The 18,765-nt window shown below is 44.7% G+C and overlaps 1 pseudogene; it reads right to left on the minus strand.

Moving 5' to 3' along the window:
* Window positions 1-429: 429 nt before the first annotated feature.
* On the minus strand, window positions 430-546 carry LOC124726123 (annotated as a pseudogene).
* Window positions 547-18,765: the final 18,219 nt, after the last annotated feature.

Below are 18,765 nucleotides of genomic sequence, written 5' to 3' on the forward strand. Positions count from 1 at the left end.
ACTCAGTATGAAAGTACCCTGAGTCACAGAGAGATGTTCAACATCTACCACTTATCTGCCTCACATGCATATTGTATGCCACTGGTTGCACTGTAAGAGATTTCTGCAAACCCATGTCATGAATCGTTTTCTGGCCACCAGTGAAACATTGCATACAAATGTAGTTTTTCAAAAAAATGTTTCAAATGACTGAGTACTATGGGACTTAGCATCTGAGGTCATCAGTCCCCTCTCCGTCTCCAGGCCACGAGTGTCCTACCGAGACCATCCGACCGCCGTGTAATCCTCAGAGGAGGATGCAGATAGGAGGGGTGTGGGGTCATCACACCACTCTCCCGGTCGTTATGATGGTATTCTTGACCGAAGCCGCTACTATTCGGTCGAGCAGCTCTTCAGTTGGCATCACTAGGCTGAGTGCACCCCGAAAAATGGCAACAGCACATGGTGACTGGATGGTCACCCATCCAAGTGCCGGCCACGCCCAACAGCGCTTAACTTCGGTGATCTCACGGGAACCGGTGTATCCACTGCGGCAAGGCCGTTGCCACCATCAGTTCCCTAGAAGTTAGAACTACTTAAACCTAACTAATCTAAGGATATCACACACATCCATGCCCGAGGCAGGATTCGAACCTGAGACCGTAGCAGTCAAGCAGTTCTGGGCTGAAGCGCCTAGAACCGCTCGGCCACCGCGGTGTGGTTTTTCGTTGTGAAGCCTATATTCTCTCTTCATCAGCTTCCATGAAAGCAGCGTGTACTTATCATTTTTCAGTGTGTTTCGTAGCGCTCAGTATTGTGTGTTCTTCTGTTCTCTGTTTCGACTTTTTCATGTTCCCTAAAGTCTCTGAAATAACTGCAACTTGAGCAATGGCAAACCAATGTCTCCAAAATCCCAGGTGCCGCATAAATGATCGAACTGCGTCGTGTAAAATAATATTAGCTGAAGAGAAAGGGGTATGAATGGAGACGTTATAGACCCCGCCGATGCACTGCTGTATATTTTCAGGTGACGCAGTACTTGCGTATCTCTGTGAAAGAGCTGGCGATGAGCTTCCAAGGTGGCATGGAGGAACTACTGTGGTGCCGACTCAGGAGCGGGAAGCGTAGCTTCGTACAAGGATTTGCCCCATTCATCATCCAGTTCGCCCTTTCAGTGAACCGCAGACGCCTGGCCCGCCATGGCTGAGTGCTGCGCCACGTATGGCGTCAGCTGGCGAGTGGGAATGGGGACCATTGTGTGTGACACTGAATGCGTCTGGCGTGAGCGCGGACATTAGCAGACAGGAACTGCCGCTGCATTTCCGGTAGAAAGCCGATGGCACTTATCTCGCATTCGCAATTCATAACATGCGGAACTCACGTTCTGCGATGCAAACACCGCGTGCAAACGATGCACTCACAGAGCTATAAATAATAAACACGACTCGCAATTTCAGATTTTGCATTATGGCAGGGTCCCTCGCCGCAAATGTGAAGGGCCCATTGGTAATTGGACTGGAGAACAAGTACACTACTGGCCATTAAAATTGCTACACCACGAAGATGACGTGCTACAGACGCGAAATTTAACCGACAGGAAGAAGATGCTGTGATACGCAAATGATTAGCTTTTCAGGGCAGTCACACAAGGTTGACGCCGGTGGCGACACCTACAACGTGCTGACATGAGGAAAGTTTCCAACCGATTTCTCATACACAAACAGCAGTTAACCGGTGTTGCCTGGTGAAACGTTATTGTGATGCCTCGTGTAAGGAGGAGAAATGCGTACCATCACGTTTCCGACTTTGATAAAGGTCGGATTGTAGCCTATTGCGATTGTGGCTTATCGTATCGCGACATTGCTGCTCGCGTTGGTCGAGATCCAATGACTGTTAGCAGAATATGGAATCGGTGGGTTCAGGAGGGTAACACGGAACGCCGTGCTGGATCCCAACGGCCTCGTAGCAGTCGAGACGACAGGCATCTTATCCGCATGGCTGTAACGGATCGTGCAGTCACGTCTTGATCCCTGAGTCAACAGATGGGGAAGTTTGCAAGACAACAACCGTCTGTACGAACAGTTCGACGACGTTTGCAGCAGCATGGAATATCAGCTCGGAGACCATGGCTGTGGTTACCCTTGACGCTGCATCACAGATAGGAGCGCCTGCGATGGTGTACTCAACGACGAACCTGGGTGCACGAATGGCAAAACAGCGTGTATTGGTCATCGCCATACTGGCGCATCACTCGTTGTGATGGTATGGGGTGCCATTGGTTACACATCTCGGTCACCTCTTCTTCGCATTAACGGCACTGTGAACAGTGGGCGTTACATTTCAGATGTGTTACGACCCGTGACTCTACCCTTCATTCGATCCCTGCGAAACCCTACAGTTCAGCAGGATAATGCACGACGCATGTTGCAGGTCCTGTACGGGCCTTTCTGGATACAGAAAATGTTTGACTGCTGCCCTGGCCAGCACATTCTCCAGATCTCTCACCAATTGAAAACGTCTGGTCAATTGAGTGACCGGGCAACTGGCTCATCACAATACGCCAGTCACTACTCTTTATGAACTGTGGTATCGTGTTGAAACTGCATGGGCAGCTGTACCTGTACTCGCCATCTAAGCTCTGTTTGACTCTATGCCCAGGCGTATCAAGGCCATTATTACGGCCAGAGGTGGTTGTTTTGGGTACTGATTTCTCAGGATCTATGCACCCAAATTGCGTAAAAATGTAATTACATGTCAGTTCTAGTATAATATATTTGACCAATGAATACCTGTTTATTATCTACATTTCTTCTTGGTGTAGCTATTTTAATGGCCAGTAGTGTAAATACCCATCAGAGGTGACATAGCAGCTATCCTCATGTAAATACTGAGGACACGTTCTGCAGACTGTCGTGCAGACTGTCGAAGTTTCACAAAATACAAACGTCATTATGAAACACCAAAATGCTACTGCAAGGATGTATTCTTCGCTGTCAGGGCTACTGTTCATCAAGTGATCATCTTCAGTCGACCTGTACACGAGCTGATCAAAAGTATTTGGACACCCATGAGTGGATATTAATATGTGTGTGTCGATCCTTTATGATGGCTGGTAATCGACTGGGTACATTTCAATGTGGTGTCTGAATTTGTGTGGAGGGTTTGCAGCTCATTCCTCCTTAAGAGCAAAAATCAGAGAAGGGGACCTGCGGCGTGGATCGAAGTCAACGCTCTAACTCATCCTAAAGTTGTTCCATCGAGTTCAGGTAGCGACTCTGGGCACGCCAGTCCATTTCTGGAATGTCACTGTTCACAGTCACCTGGCTCACAGATACTGCTTTATGACTGGGTGGATTGTTATACTGGTACAAATGATGATCACTCAATAGTTCCTCTATTCTTTAAAGTACACGATTCTGCAAAATATGTTCACATCTTTCGACATTTAGTATTTTCTTAAGCACAATAAGAGGACCTCACACTAACCATGAAAAACGTACCTATACTGTAACACCACCTACTCCATACTTCACTGTCAGCACTAGACATGAACGTAGGTAACGTTCCTCCAGCATCCGCCGAACTCAAACACTTCAATTCTATTTTCACAGGGAATAGTGTGCTCGGAATCACTTGTTTTCGGACATCCACTGTCCAGTGGCGTCGTCTCTCTTTACACCACCTCAAGCATCACTTACCACTGACTACAGAAATGCGTCGCTTATGAGGAGCTAGTCGACCACTGTACTCCATTCTGTACAATCACTGTGCTACCTAGACTGATTGTAGCCGTTCGGAAATGAATGATTCCTTGCGCTGACTGCATGTGGTTTTTTCAGTCACTCTGGGGGACGGTAGATGTACTGATAACAGTTTCAACGTCGTCTGCCAGTTGATACTGTACTGGAAAATCTATCAGGGCGCCATCTGTGTCTACCTGTCAATACAGAATGCTACAGCCAGAAGGCTCAGTGTGGTACAAATGTACGAGTAGACAGGCAACCATGCCACAGAGATGCATTCATGCATCCTCCAGCCAACTGAGCGAGTTTGAAAGAGGTCAGACTGTGGCCTTCCAAGTGATGGGATAGTCCTTTCGGATAATTGGCACACAAATGGGACATGCTGCATAAGTTATGCAACAATGCTGGTATCAGGGGTCATGTGAACAGTCTCAATATTATGGGATGAGAACTGACTCGTGCAACTCATCAACTAACATTTCTTACAGAACTACATGAACAAGTCTAGCAGGCATAGAATAACGTATTCCAGAACAGACTTCACTATCTGTATGATCGACTGGATGTCAGAGAGTCTACACCATGTACTAATATGGGTGTTTCAGCATGGGTCAGTACCCACTTGTGCTGTTGATCTGTAAATTTAGTCATTTCATGTCCTGTGTATGGACTGTTGCAACAGTAAATCTTGAGTGAACTGTAAACTTCTAAAAGTGTGTACTAATTTTTTCCAGCAGTGTATATTAACTGACTTCATCAGCATTCCATACATTCTGACACCACGTTCATACAATTGCACCAAGACCAAGAATCCATCATGCCATTGCCCTACGAAGTCCCCCCACCCAACCCCATGCCCCCACCCTGCCGTACCCCACTCCTCCACCTCTTATCCTCTGCTCCCCACACCCTTGTACACCCACACATAGTGGGAGTGCTCTAATTTGCATGCGGTACTGTCTAAACTATTTACTGAGAACTGTGGTGCTACATACGTGCGAATTTCTGTGGGACCCCAGGGCATGAATTGTGTGCAAGCTCTGCCACAACCTTTGCAAATTTTAACATTTATAATTCGATTGCTTGAGCGCCATATATTTCTGTCTGTACTGTGTCCATTATGATGCACAACCAGTAGAAACAATAAACTGCAAAGAAGAATATTATCAGTAAGTATTTGTCAGTTCTTTTTTATTATTGTTATTATTAGAAAAACCTATCAATTTGTGTGTGTATGTCCGAGCACTCCAACACAGTGCGAGGGCAGTAGTTAACATTGTACTGCTTCCATGCAGGAATTAGAGAACTACTACATGTTTATTTTATGGACATGCTGAGCTATTGTGACAAATTAATAATGTTACAGGAGCCTCCATACAAACTTGGCTTTTGTTGTTATTTATATGGAACCTGATCTGGTGCTGGATCGAAACATAAATGTGATTGGTGACATATTATTACGTTAATAACGGCAGCCAGTGTCAACAGGATATATATCAAAATCAGCACACACATACTTGAAGTTTATATAGTGGTAGTAGTTCACTTTGCAGCAGCAGTCTTGCAGCTGTCAAGTGTATTACGTTTTTAAATTGGTAGGAAAATTTTAGTACTGCTTGTATAGTTGGTAAATCGACAGGACACTAAATAGGAAATTATTAAAATTGGTTGTAAAATTGTCAAAATATCCACGGGTGTGCTGCCGGTCTATAGTGTCCAACGGGCACAATATTTCGGCGATCATACATGTCGCCATCATCAGGTGAACTGACGGACTGAGCTCCTGTGAACGTGCCGGCACGGATCTTCGGTCGCGGCGGCGGCCGATTTAAATACCCTCCGCCCGCGGCGCGCTCCCTCCGCCGTCCGCGCCCCGCGCCACGGTCGCGCGGTGGAACAGATTGCGACGGCGTCTGAGATGACGTCGGAGTGATGGCTCTGTCCGCCGTGGTCGTCACAACTATACGTTTGCTCGATTTACTCTTGATTAACCCGATCGCTGGTTCCCAAGCCTTGCTAAGATTATAGCCAGAGTCACGGTTTATGAGGTCGTCATTGGTGCGAATTTCGATGGCCTCTCTAACAACGCTGTCCCAGTATCTCGACGTCTGTACCAGAATCCTCGTGCGGTCATATTCCATGGCGTGATTTTCCGACAAACAATGTTCAGCGACCGCCGACGTGCTCGGATACATCAGACGAGTGTGCCTGCCTCTGGTGTTCACGGCATCGATCCTCGACGGTACGCATCGTCTGACCAATATACGACTTGCCACATTGACACGGAATCTGGTACACGCCGGCCTTCCTCAAACCGAGGTCATCTTTGGCGTTCCCCACCAGTGCACGAGTTTTATTTGGAGGACAAAACACAGTTCCGACCCGGTGGTTCTTCAGAATGCGAGCGATTTTCCCCGAGAGTGCGCCTGTGTATGGAATAAATGCAGTGCCTACCTCCTCCCTCGTGACTTCATCCATCTCAAGAGGTTGTGCTGCAGTGGTTGGGCGGAGAGCACGTTGAATCTGCCACTCTGAGGACCCATTTTTTCGAAATACAGTTCTCAGATGTTCCAATTCCTGGGGTAGACTCTCTGCGTCAGAGATAGTGCGCGCCCTATGTACTAGAGTTTTAAGTACCCCATTCCTCTGTGAAGGGTGGTGGCAGCTGTCTGCGTGCAAATACAGATCAGTGTGCGTAGTCTTCCGATACACCCCATGACCTAGGGTGCCGTCAGCCCTTCTCTTGACCAAGACGTCAAGGAAAGGTAATTTACCCTCCGTTTCAGTCTCCATAGTGAATTTGATGTTGGGGTGTATGGAGTTTAGATGTGTAAGGAAGTCAAGGAGTTTATCCATACCATGTGGCCAGATGACGAACGTGTCGTCCACGTAACGGAAAAAGCAAGTAGGTTTCCATACGGATGACGACAGGGCTTCCTCCTCGAAGTTCTCCATGTACAAATTCGCTACCACCGGTGAGAGTGGGCTACCCATGGCGACTCCCTCCGTTTGTTCGTAGTATTCTCCATTAAAAAGAAAATACGTGGAAGTCAAGACATGCCTAAAAAGTTCACTGGTCTTCTCGTCAAACTTCTGACTAATCAATTCTAGTGACTCTCGCAGGGGTACCCTCGTAAACAAGGAAACGACGTCAAAACTCACCATGATATCTGACTCATCCAACCTGAAGCTGTCAAGGCGTTTAACAAAATCCACGGAATTACGGATGTGATGAGGGCATTTACCCACATAAGGACTTAATATTCCCGTCAGGTATTTGGCCAACAAATATGTAGGTGCCCTGATGTTGCTGACAATGGGGCGTAATGGTATCCCCTCTTTGTGAACCTTCGGGAGTCCATATAGTCTAGGCGGTACCGGACCTTGGGGTAACAATTTCTTAGCGTCACACTCCGGTAAATCTGCGTCCTTGAGAAGCGCCCTCGTCTTGTTCTCCACCTTCTTTGTAGGGTATGGTGCCGAATATGGAAGCTGGTAAAACTGACTATAAAACTGGTATCTTGTGGGAGGCGAAAACAGAAATTGGTAAAATTGATATAATAGACCATTATATAGATGTACCAGCCAAAAAAGACTACAATATGTTGTTAAGAAGAACGATGTCATGTTCCTTCAGGCATGCATGCATGTCCAAAGGAACATTGCATTGTTCTTCGTAGCAGATAGACCCTTATAGCAGGCAATGACTTTGAATTAAAATGTCCTCACCCACATGGGAATTACATAGTATCTGTCTGAGTACAAGCTGTGAAGCAGGAACGACGACGAGATATGGAATTTTGGGATGGCTGTGAGTCACACATGGACTGCAAAAGTGATTAACCCAACCATTCGTGTTAATCAGGAAATTTCGAGTCCCAGCATAACACAAATTTTGCATTGTTGTCATTCCCTTGTACAGCTGATGGTTGTTCATATTCACAACTTTGAATACATTTCATGCAATGAAGACTGCTGGAGGTGCAAACATATCTATTATTGTGGATGTGCATTTACATTTAAAATATTCGAGAGCTGAGCATTAATGATTGCTGAACTGCTATCATCCATATGCACTGTAGTGAGAAGCAGAGTTTAAAAAAATGGCGAGGGGAGATACATTGACATTACAGTGTGTGTTGTGTCACAGCACATTCCACAAAAAAATGTGATAAATATTACAGTAAGATGCTTCGACATTCTGGTGTGCGTGAATCTTAGGGATATTTCAGACTGCTAGGAAAATTGTGTGTAACTAGATCAAAAGAAAATGGTAGCCAATTTTTCCATAATTAATGGTTTTCATATGTAACAGCAAAGTGTTGAACATATGCTTAAGCACCCCACAAATATCAAGACTGTGTAAAGCATTAACATTAACTATTTGGGTACTATTAATATGCATTAGGGATCACGTATCTTAGAATATTTGTTCGACGTAATCTCTCTATTAGGCAGATCACAATTTTGTTGTAACTACCCACAAGTATTTCTCTGAAGTCAGTGACAGCTAAAAGTACTGACTAAGTATTTTTGCAAGCCATAGCTTATCTACTGTCATGTGCAAACCAACACCTGTACCATTATACAAATGTTGTATTAATGCAGTGGGGAAAACTTTTTTTTTTCAACACAATACCATCAAGCAATGTTATTTCGTAGAACTTAAGCAAAAAAAGTTGATTTACTTCTGTGTTTGTTAAGCTTCGGTTTATAACTACAGTACTTACGCTGCACACATGAAGAAGTCGTTGTATGCCAGTCTTTATCACAATTATGGACACTGACTCCATTATAATGTTCTCTAGAAAGAAAGGCAAACTTTTACTATCCACCATAGTCTCGATACATTGTCTGTAAGCACTAAAAAACAAGGTAACCACCTTTCTTTTACAACCTTACACAGTAAAATGATACTGACAGCAAAAATCTTCCATATATCTACAGTGTGATATGGACTGTTACGTAACACGCCTCAAATGCAGAGGACATGCATTGTCCCATCATCTCACCCAGTTGAGCTATCCACTGTGGATGTTCTTCCAGACTGGTAAGATAAATTCATTTTAAAATTAATACTGAAATGAGAAGTATCTGCATCCATGTCATTGTCAGCATCATCTCTTAACTCATACCTACAATTTAACACAGAAGTCATGCAGTCAGTCAGCTCTTGGCTGATTGCGCCTTTGTCTGTCTAAACACGCCATCTGTGCCAGACGCACACAGAGATGTCATCTGTGAAGAGTGCAGTTGTACTTGGTGGGATGAGTGGTGATGGTGATGCACCATAGAGCCAGTGGAAACGTTTCTGATAGCTAAAATTCTTTTATTTAAGTTCGGTACCCATTTTGTTGTGGCTCAGTGAGGCAAAACGTGCCTCTCTCTGTTGAATCTGGCTGCCACTGATGCATGGCTGGGGGCTTCCACCCCAGTGGGAGAATGCTGTGTAGGCACCCTGCATTGCTGACAGCAGCTCAGTGGGTGGCTGCAGGCCTCTGTAGCCCATGGCCATGAACTCAGCAGCATGGCACCTGGAGACCCCCTGAGCCCAGCATGTGTTCACTGTGGCAGCATATGGAACAGCTGTGCATGAGATTCGTCCAACTGCCCTCTGCCAGGGGCTGGACAGCGGCTGGCCATGAGGCACTATGTCGCATGAGGAACTCAGTGCTGGTGGCAACAGGCACAGCCAGATACTGAACCAATGGTGGATGCTGGTGATAACCAGTCATCTCACTGTTCAGAGTCGCCTAGGTATTATGGTGGTATTGCTGGACTCTAGTGAAAGCAAGTGCCACCACCTCAAGATTCAGACATGTTTGTATAGCTCTGAGACACATTTGTTTCACTATAACTTGGCGCCTAGTCTAATCATCCATCAAGAGACCTGCCCTGATGTGGTGACATCAACCTGCCTTCTACAGTTATTACCAATATGCAGTGCTTTTTTCTGATTAATGCAGCTAGCATCATCTCACAAGTCCTTCATGCATGTTAATCTGACCCACTAGCCTGCAGTGACTAATACAATACTTCAAGATGGGTTTTTCACCACTTCAAATTGCTTTTCCTAAAATACCTATTACTTTTGCTAAAAGACTGGGTTGTAACACTACACTGCCCCCCTCTATGAAGAAAACCTCGCCGCTTTGTAAATCTATTTCTCATCCCTTGCTTGAGGAATTCAGTCCACAGGAACTCAAATTATCACTTGATCAAGTTTCCGCACAGCCCGTCATTTCAAATACGATAAAAGCTAGACAGGGAAGAGTCAGAGTTATTATGGTCCTAGGAAATACGACACTCAAAGTCATGGTAGCCTGATGTCTACCATCCTGGTCTGTGGTGATATAGCCCTCCTGCGTGGCTATCATCTGGCTTAGAGAATGGTCAAGGCTTTGTTTCCAGGTGTCATTTAGGAAGATAAAGTTTTGTTTGGACAATATTTCTAGAAGTTTGTCTGGCCAATATAGCTGCAGCTGTGTTGCACTCGATCAAGTGAACCCCGTCATCATAGCTGGAAAATGAAACGTGGGCCTATAGACATGACACATAGTTCCATCAATCAACAATCCACTGCTTTGTAATTCCAAATATATTGCTCCCATCCGATTTCCTCGCTCAAAGTAACTAGCAGCCACTACTATGCCAATGTGTACCGAGTACATCACATCCAGTGCAAACCTACTCTCTGGAAATATGGCTTTGATTCCATGACCATTTTTTGGCATGGATGTTCTGCTTCACTCCTGAACAACCACATGATGCATGTGCTCCCACCCATCACAACCTCATGAGTCAAGTGTAAGGTGACCATCCCACTCTAACATTGCTGATGCTCACCCTTGGCCACCACCATATGTCGATGCCAATTTTTTGCCACTTGTAATACCCCCTCATCTCTTGCATGAATTTCCCTACTGCCAAGAGCTTCACTGAATAAGCGTGAACCATGTAACGTTTAATAATGGACACTTATTTGCTACCCAAATCCTCACTGATGTGTACAGCTGTGTGTTATCTGTCATCATACCCACAGTTGCTCCACAGTAGTAAAATGGCTAGTTCCGCTGCCAACTGTAATCACAGCGGTAATTCTCCCTGCATTTTTCTCAACCCCATCAGATACTGTTCAGGGGACAAGACTGGACTTAACTATTCACCTCTGCTAACCCCCTTGCGACTTCCACTGTTTGTTCAGTTTGCTCATGTTTCTTGTGTCTACCATCGTGAATATTGTCTTTAATGTTCTACCTTCAACATCTATCCACCACCTTTTCACCTTCCTTCACTAACATGTCACCACCCCCAACCTTCGTGCAGCTGCTTCCCCAGTCATGCATATGCCCCGAGCAACTTCCTGTGTTCCTTTGATACCTCCTTAAGCATCCCATTACTATTTGCTAATCCTTGTACACCTGAAAATACCAGCCTAATTATCTCTTTTGCAATTAAACCAAGTGGCCCACTGTGGTTGGATAATATTACATCTCGCTGCCCAAAAAATACTGCTGTTGTTTTTGACAACCTCTGCAGAAGTAGTACTTGCTTCTGATTCCAATCCACACACAGTGCACATTCTACACAATTTCTGACATACTGGTCAACATCATTCTTCCTTCCCTTCCACTAGCACTTTTTCACCACTCTCCGATCGTCACCCTGCATCCCCCATGCCCTGATAAGATGTGATCATCATTTCACATAGTACTTTGTGCTTCAACTGTGCTGCCAATGTATCCATCCTTATTATACAGATCCAGATGTAAATACAGATTTATAAAATAGATTTCTTGTGAGTCAATCAATAGTGTAAACGGTCGTGATTATAATATTTTTGACCAGTACTGCAGCATATGGCTACTTACCATTGTCATTCACAGTAAATCCTACTATATATAGACAAGACGTTGTTACCAAAATCTCAAAAGGTACTTGACCGATTTACTTCGAACTTTTAGATGACACTGTAAAGAAATTGGATATTTATTTTTAATATATATAATATATAACGATATATGTAATAATAAATGGGAAATTTCGTCACCATAAGTCTCAAGAAGTTCTGGGCCGAATTACCTCAGATTTATACACAATACTTTAATGAATTTGATTTGGACAGACATACACTCTATACACATATATACAAAGGAGAAACATTGTTACCAAAAATCTAGAATAGTTCTTGAGTGATTTACTTCAAATTTTTATACGACACTCTGATGAAAATTAGGAAAGACATACGATATATACTTTTAAGATATAGATATATCAGTAATACATAAAGGGGAAATAGTCTTGACTAATTTACTTCCAATTTTTATGTGATACTGCAATGAACATTTGATGGACATAGGCTCTAAATATAAATATATGTATATGCAACTTATAAATGGAAAACTTTGATACTAAAAATTTCGAAAAGTTGTTGACCAACTTACTTCAGATTTTTACATGATAATGTATTGCACATTTGAACAGACGTGGGCTATATATATTTAATGTATCTAATATAAAATGGTATATGGTTCCTTCATCTTCGGAATCAAATCAAAGTCACAAGGTCTTAAGTCCGGGGACTATGGTGGACGGTACAGTACATCCCATTCCCATCGACCGAACTGAGCAGCCACAGCTTGCGCTGTGTGCACCTGCGCATTGTCGTGCAGAATGATGGATGGGTTACACGGAAAGTGTCGGCGCTTCTTTCACAAAGCTGGTCGCAGGTGATGCTCCAAAAACGAACAGTAATACGACTTAAGTCCTTGTGACTTCGATTTGATTCCGGAGATGAAGAAACCACTTCGTGGCATTCGCTTCAGAACTGTTCCAGTGATTCGACAGGCAGCAGACCGTTCGATTCGCACCATCAACAGAACAGTCTCTGCGAACGGTATACTACGCCTTCCACATTGCTGGCAACGGATTCTACATAACGCTGGTGACTACTTTGAAGTACAGTATCAGGTACAAACGTGTAACTCTTTTGTATCGGTTGTGAATAAATAGGTGCCACTATTAAGTTTGCTACCAAATACCTCGAAAAATGTTTGACCAATTAACTTCATTTTTTACACAATACTCTAACAAATATCCTGATGGATGGAGACTAAGATGGATGGAGACTATATGTTTTTCTAAAATACAATGTACAGGTTTTCAATTAAAAAGACTGCGACAAAGAAAATGATTTGCTGTGCTGTGAAAACCTGTTGCTTCAATTTCTTTCTCATAGTCTGTTTCAGCTATGATAGGAGCGCGTGTAAACTGTTATACAAATTGTTTCTCCCACTCAAATTGCTTTTTTCTCAAATATATTTTCAAATAAAAATTGTTTATATAATAACATGGTGTTTCGCTTTCTTTTTTTCTGTCGGCTACGTAGAAAAAGGGAAATTGAGTTTATGCCTTATCGGCCTATGATTAGAATATTATTGTGGAACCTGAATGTCTGGGTTTCATAATCCTACTCATTCACAAATTAAAACCATGCGAAACACTGATGTTATTGTCACAGCTGGAGAGGTTTTTGTCATAACCAATGACCCCAACTGCTGTATAAACTCATCTCAAGTGACTTCAGTTCCCAATCAAGATTTCCCGTGTAATAACAATAAATAAGGCTCAGGCTCGGAAAAATACGTAAGAGGATTGTAGAAGAGGAAAAGGACGTAAAGAAGGAGGAAGAAGAGACTGGCAGAGAGAGGGATGAAGTCAGATGCCAGCTGGTGATCAACACAAACACTTGCAACCGGCGAAGTGTAGTTGTGTTTATGTTTGTACATAATACTTTTGCATTTGACATGCCGAGGTGTAGTGATATTCATGTTAGAAGAAAGTACATATACAATGTGAAGCGACTTGCAGTACTGGTGGGCAGTATGTTGTAAAAATTTTAAAGCATAACATCCTATGATGACAGCATAGCTCTGTTGAAACCAATCATCTAATAAAATGCTTTTTTTTAGCGATCTTAGCTTGTGAAGTTTTCATTCCAGTTATTGTTTCCAGTGCTTGAAGGATCAGAGGTATACAATATTACAAAGTCATTACATGTGGACTGCACAGGGTCATTCGAAGTACCTCTATGGTTTCAGAATATGACTGAACAAAAACTATAAGATACATACAAAAACTTCATCTACTGGTGGATAGAGCATCTCTTAAGGTTTTCATTCATAATCTGCAACAAGACGTAGTTGCAAAGCATGCCGTTATGAGACATGTAAACAAATGCAAGCTGTCCTTTTTGAGATATATAGATTACTATTTATTTAATTGTTTAGCAATCGGATTTTTGCAACAGATCATGTACGACATAGAAATAAACCATGAAACTTTTGTTTGTGATATGCCTGCCTATAATTAATGGTCATCGACTTAGTAATTAAACTGTATCAGAATCTGTTATAAAAGACGACACTAGTACGCCGGAAAAATTTTGGAAACTTCTGGTAAAGACTATGGGACCATACTGCTGAGGTCCTCGGTCCCTAGGCTTACGCACTACTAAATCTACCTTAAACTAACTTAGCTAAGGACAACACATACACCCATGCCCGAGGGAGGACGCAAACCTCTGGCGGCGGCAACAGCGCGAACCGTGATAAGGCGCCTTAGACCGCATTGCTACCCCGCACGGCAGTATGGCGGATGAGCGGGTATCCTAGGGAGGCGTGCTTTGGTCCAGGAGATTCATAAGTAACCTGCACTACAAGGTCTCACCAACTATCCCTGAACAGCCTATACTTAATGAAATAGGATTGCAGTCAGTAGATTTATTTTGTGCTTTCTAGTTCCTTTAGTGTACCTCTCCGCCAGGAAACCTTTCAAGCAGTGGCAGTGTGGCTGAGGCATCCAGTTGCCTCCCTCAGGTGTGTGCATGGCATCCTACAATGCTGACAGTGTGGCATGGTCGATTGGTGGCATATCACCAATGCTTCCGTCAGTGACGTCCTCAAGGCTCGTCTGGTAAGGCAGCAGATGGCTGAGGCTTGGCTGATGTCTCCAGCGCTAGGGGCGGCATCATCCACTGTAGGAGCACTGTGGCCAGCGTGCTGTGTCCCGGGACTTGGCAGTCCCTGCAGCAGCAGCAGCTCTGTGTCTCATGTCTCACAGCAGGCTGCCTGACATCAAATAATACTGCAGAACCCATATACCATTCTGTACGCCAGCTCAAGTATCACAGCCCCATGGTGGTATTGCTACAATATTAACACAAGAATATTTCATTACAAGTAGCTAGGTATTTCTATGCTCCAGGGCTGCGCTTGCTGAGGCTTTACGGTACCTTGTAGAACATATAGTAAACACTTCCGATGTTGCTGGTGTGGAAAGGCCTCTGCCTTCTTTCTCCTGGCTGGCTCACCTTGTAATGCTCAACGGCTGTGTTGCATTTTTTAAGACATAACAACTGCACTCACCTGCAGTTGGCTTGGCTATAATCTACTTCCCACCACTTCGCACATTTCTGTAAAATATGGCCGTTGAGCTACATTAAGTTGCAAACTGCACTGATGACATGCAGTTTTACCAGATTTTATCCCCACCCCTCTAACATCAAAATCCAAGATGGTGGACATAGATCAATTTCCCGTTCATAAAATGGCAGGAAATACAAAAAATGGCGGCAAATTCAAAATAGTCCAATTATTCTAATTATATAATTCCAAATAGTGAACCTGAGCACAGTCCTCTCATGACACAGGTCACCTGAGCTAATTATGTCGGAAAATTGAATAAAAAGTTCAAGCTGCAATTGTCCTATTGATGGAAAATTAAAAAATTCAACATGGCCACTTGACAGAACCAAGATGGTGGATCTGAGCACAGCCTACATGATGCGCAATCCAAGACTGTAGAATAAGAGAATCCAAGAAGGAGGATTTGAGAACAGCATGCATGGTCGCCAAATACTTCTGGTGAGTATGGAATCCAATTTGGGCATTTGTCTAACACAAGATGGCAGGTACAAACCCAGCCTGCATGACAGACAATCCAAGATGGCGGAAACAAAGAAATCAAGATGATGGACGTAGTCCAATTGTTTTACAGATATTTACCTCCACACCACTAATGTCACAGCAGACGTAGATCGCTTGTGGCAACTTTAAGCCTGACCTAAGATAAAATGAAGGGAAATTCAAAAAATCCAAGATGACGAAAAGCATAGTTAGTCGAATATTAAAATGCAGGAAATTCAAAAACCTCACTGAATTTCCCCAAGACAGAGTGTCCTAAGCTTACTGAAAAATTGTGGTCTGAACTGGTGTGGCTAACGGTGTTACACCGATCATTTACCGCCACTGGCAAAGGATGGGAATGTTTACTTATTTATTTCAAAAATTAACACCACAATTCCGACCTGATACAGTAGTGACATCAGGAGGCAGTTACTGCAGTACCATGTGTGTGAGTTACCTGAATAGGCCACCCAAATGAGTTTTGAAGAGTGTTGACATGTCCATGGTGGACATCTTGCGGATAGAGGGCTACTAATAATTTCAACATCATGCTAACTCTTACACCAATACAGGCCAGAATCAATATGCATGACCATAGAGCAACCCTACACAGCCTCTGAGAAGAGCCTGACAGTATGTACTACATCAGCAGTGGGGCACTGACATACCAGTCTCAATGATACAGGGCTATTAACAGTGTCAACATCATGTTACCATTCAAAACTCTGTCAGGCAAGTCAATTCAGACCACAATTTTGCAGTAAAATTTAACTTCACAACGGCATCAGACTGCTGTTAATGAGGAAATGTAAATGCACCACTTCTTGTATAAAATATGCTTGCGATGTGGATGTGCCTGGCCACTGTATCTTGTGAAACTGGACCCAACCACACTATCAGGCTGCTATTAATGAAGTGCAAATGCATCTCTTCTTATAGAGAAGATGCATGCAATGCAGATGTGACTGCACATTGTATGGCATATCTATCTCTGTTCAAGTGTTGTGAACAATTATTGATAAAATGTGATAGGGTTGATGTAGAGAGAAAATGAGTGCCTACAATTTAAAAAAGTAAATTTATTTTTTCTCACAGATATAAAATAGTACTATATTTTTTGCTATATCTACATATTTACAGTTTAACAGATAATACACGTCAGCCACTTTAAGAGTGTGGGTAATAATAATTATGTTTTCACAGAGGGTAAGGTAGAAACATATGAATGAAAGTATAAAATACATAGTAGTAGTTTTACAGTGTACAATATTTACAAAATATCTGTCCAACAAGTTGCAACAATTTTACAGTGCACAATATTTACAAGATACAGCTCTCACAGCATGGAACGGTTATTGATGTAACACAGTTCAACAGTTTTACAACGTCATAGCATCTTTTTCGCGGTTTATGCTGTGCTCAATTTTAAGTTAACACAATTGTGGAACTCTACAATTCGCTTGTGAGATATAAAAAATATTATCTTGGTTTTATGGCAAGCAGCATGGAATAAAATATGTCACGTCACACACATAAAGGATGGGGCCCCTCCACGCCCGCACCAACGTGGTGACCAAACCAAAAGTTCTACTGTCACCTCCGTAAACATGTTAGTTTTTTAATCAGGCGTCACAGGATGCAGGCTGTGATGTTGTCCATGCGTCTGGGTAGGATTACTCATTAACATGGTCCATCAGGAGATAGAAGTGGTCGAAAACGATCGAAGGGTAGCGGTTGTAAGAGCAGAGGAAAAAAAGTGCCAAGGCCAGCGCCAAGGGAAAAAAAACTTCTGCGACAGTTGGACGGGTAGTAAGGGCAGTAGCGGCTTGCTAGCTGCGATAGAGCATGCAAGGTGAGGGAAGGTTAGCGTGAGGTATCGTGCATCGTTACCTATGTGTTGCGTGGTCGTTAGCTGGGTCAGTCCGGGTGCTGCGGCTGGGCTCGCTTGTAGTCTCCTGGGCCGGCCGCAGTGGCTTCTTCCCTGTAACATAAAGAGTCCGGCGCGGCAACGCATGCGGTGCTGTTAGGCCCTCTGCTGCGCCTTGTCGTCAGTGACTTGGTGCAGTTTCATCAGGCTGGTGCAGAACGGCGGCGATCGACTACCGTTCAGCGTCCTCCTCTACTGCACGGCGCAGGACTTCTGCATTGCAGCTTCGAGCCGCTCCGCTTGTTCAGTGAGCTGCGCCGCTTCAGCGTCGGAGAAATGTATGCCGTTCGCTCTCGCTGTCGCGATGATGGATGCTCCCGCAGCGGTCGGCGTCGCCACCGGTTCCGCTGGGGCGGCGGTTGTCTTCTTTGCGCCTCTCACCTGCGGTGCTGCTGGGACAACCGCTGGGATAGGATAGGCGCGCAAACGTCCTTCTGCGAGGTCGCAGGAGGAGTGTTCGCGGGTACGACAGCGCTGAGGCCTTGGGCGAGGACTGCTCGCTGTTGCCTCAGAGCCTCTTCCTTCTCTGCAGCCACGGCGGCTGCGAAGGCAGCCCTCTCCGCCGCCATGACGGCTTTGAGGGCTGCTGTGGCCTCCTTCACGGCGGTGCCGAGTTCGAGGTCACATCTCTTCACGGGAGAGCGAGCTGCGTCCTGGCTGCCCGTTTCCGAGCGGCCGTCCCCGACCCTGGCAGGTGGATCTGCTGCTGCGCCGTCCCTCAGCTGCTCCGGGCTGTTCTGCGCCCTACGCCGTTTCCGGCGTCGTCTTCTCTTCTGCTGCCCGGCACGGTTGCGGCTTGAGAAAGCCGCACAACCGCGCCAACTGGCGACGTGCGGGCCGCCACACCGGACACGAGTCGGCAGAGTGCCGCGGTCGCAGGCGCGGCTGTCGTGCTCACCTAAGCACTTGACGCACCGCGCCGCGTTGCGGCAACACTTCGCAACATGGCCCTCGCCCTGGCACCTGAAGCACTGGGGCTGAGGGTCCATGGCGGTCGGGAGAGCCTCCGTCGTAACCGGGAAGCCCAGCAACTTCCGCAAGTCGAAGATGTCGCTCCCGCCGTCGACCGTTTGCACGGTCACGGCATAGAGCGGCGCCCTCTTCCTGTTGGTTCGGTTGTGCAACCTTGCGGCTGCATTACCAAACCCGG

This window comes from Schistocerca piceifrons, chromosome 1 (assembly GCF_021461385.2).
Source record: "Schistocerca piceifrons isolate TAMUIC-IGC-003096 chromosome 1, iqSchPice1.1, whole genome shotgun sequence".
In the NCBI taxonomy this organism is placed as follows: Eukaryota; Metazoa; Arthropoda; class Insecta; order Orthoptera; family Acrididae; genus Schistocerca; species Schistocerca piceifrons.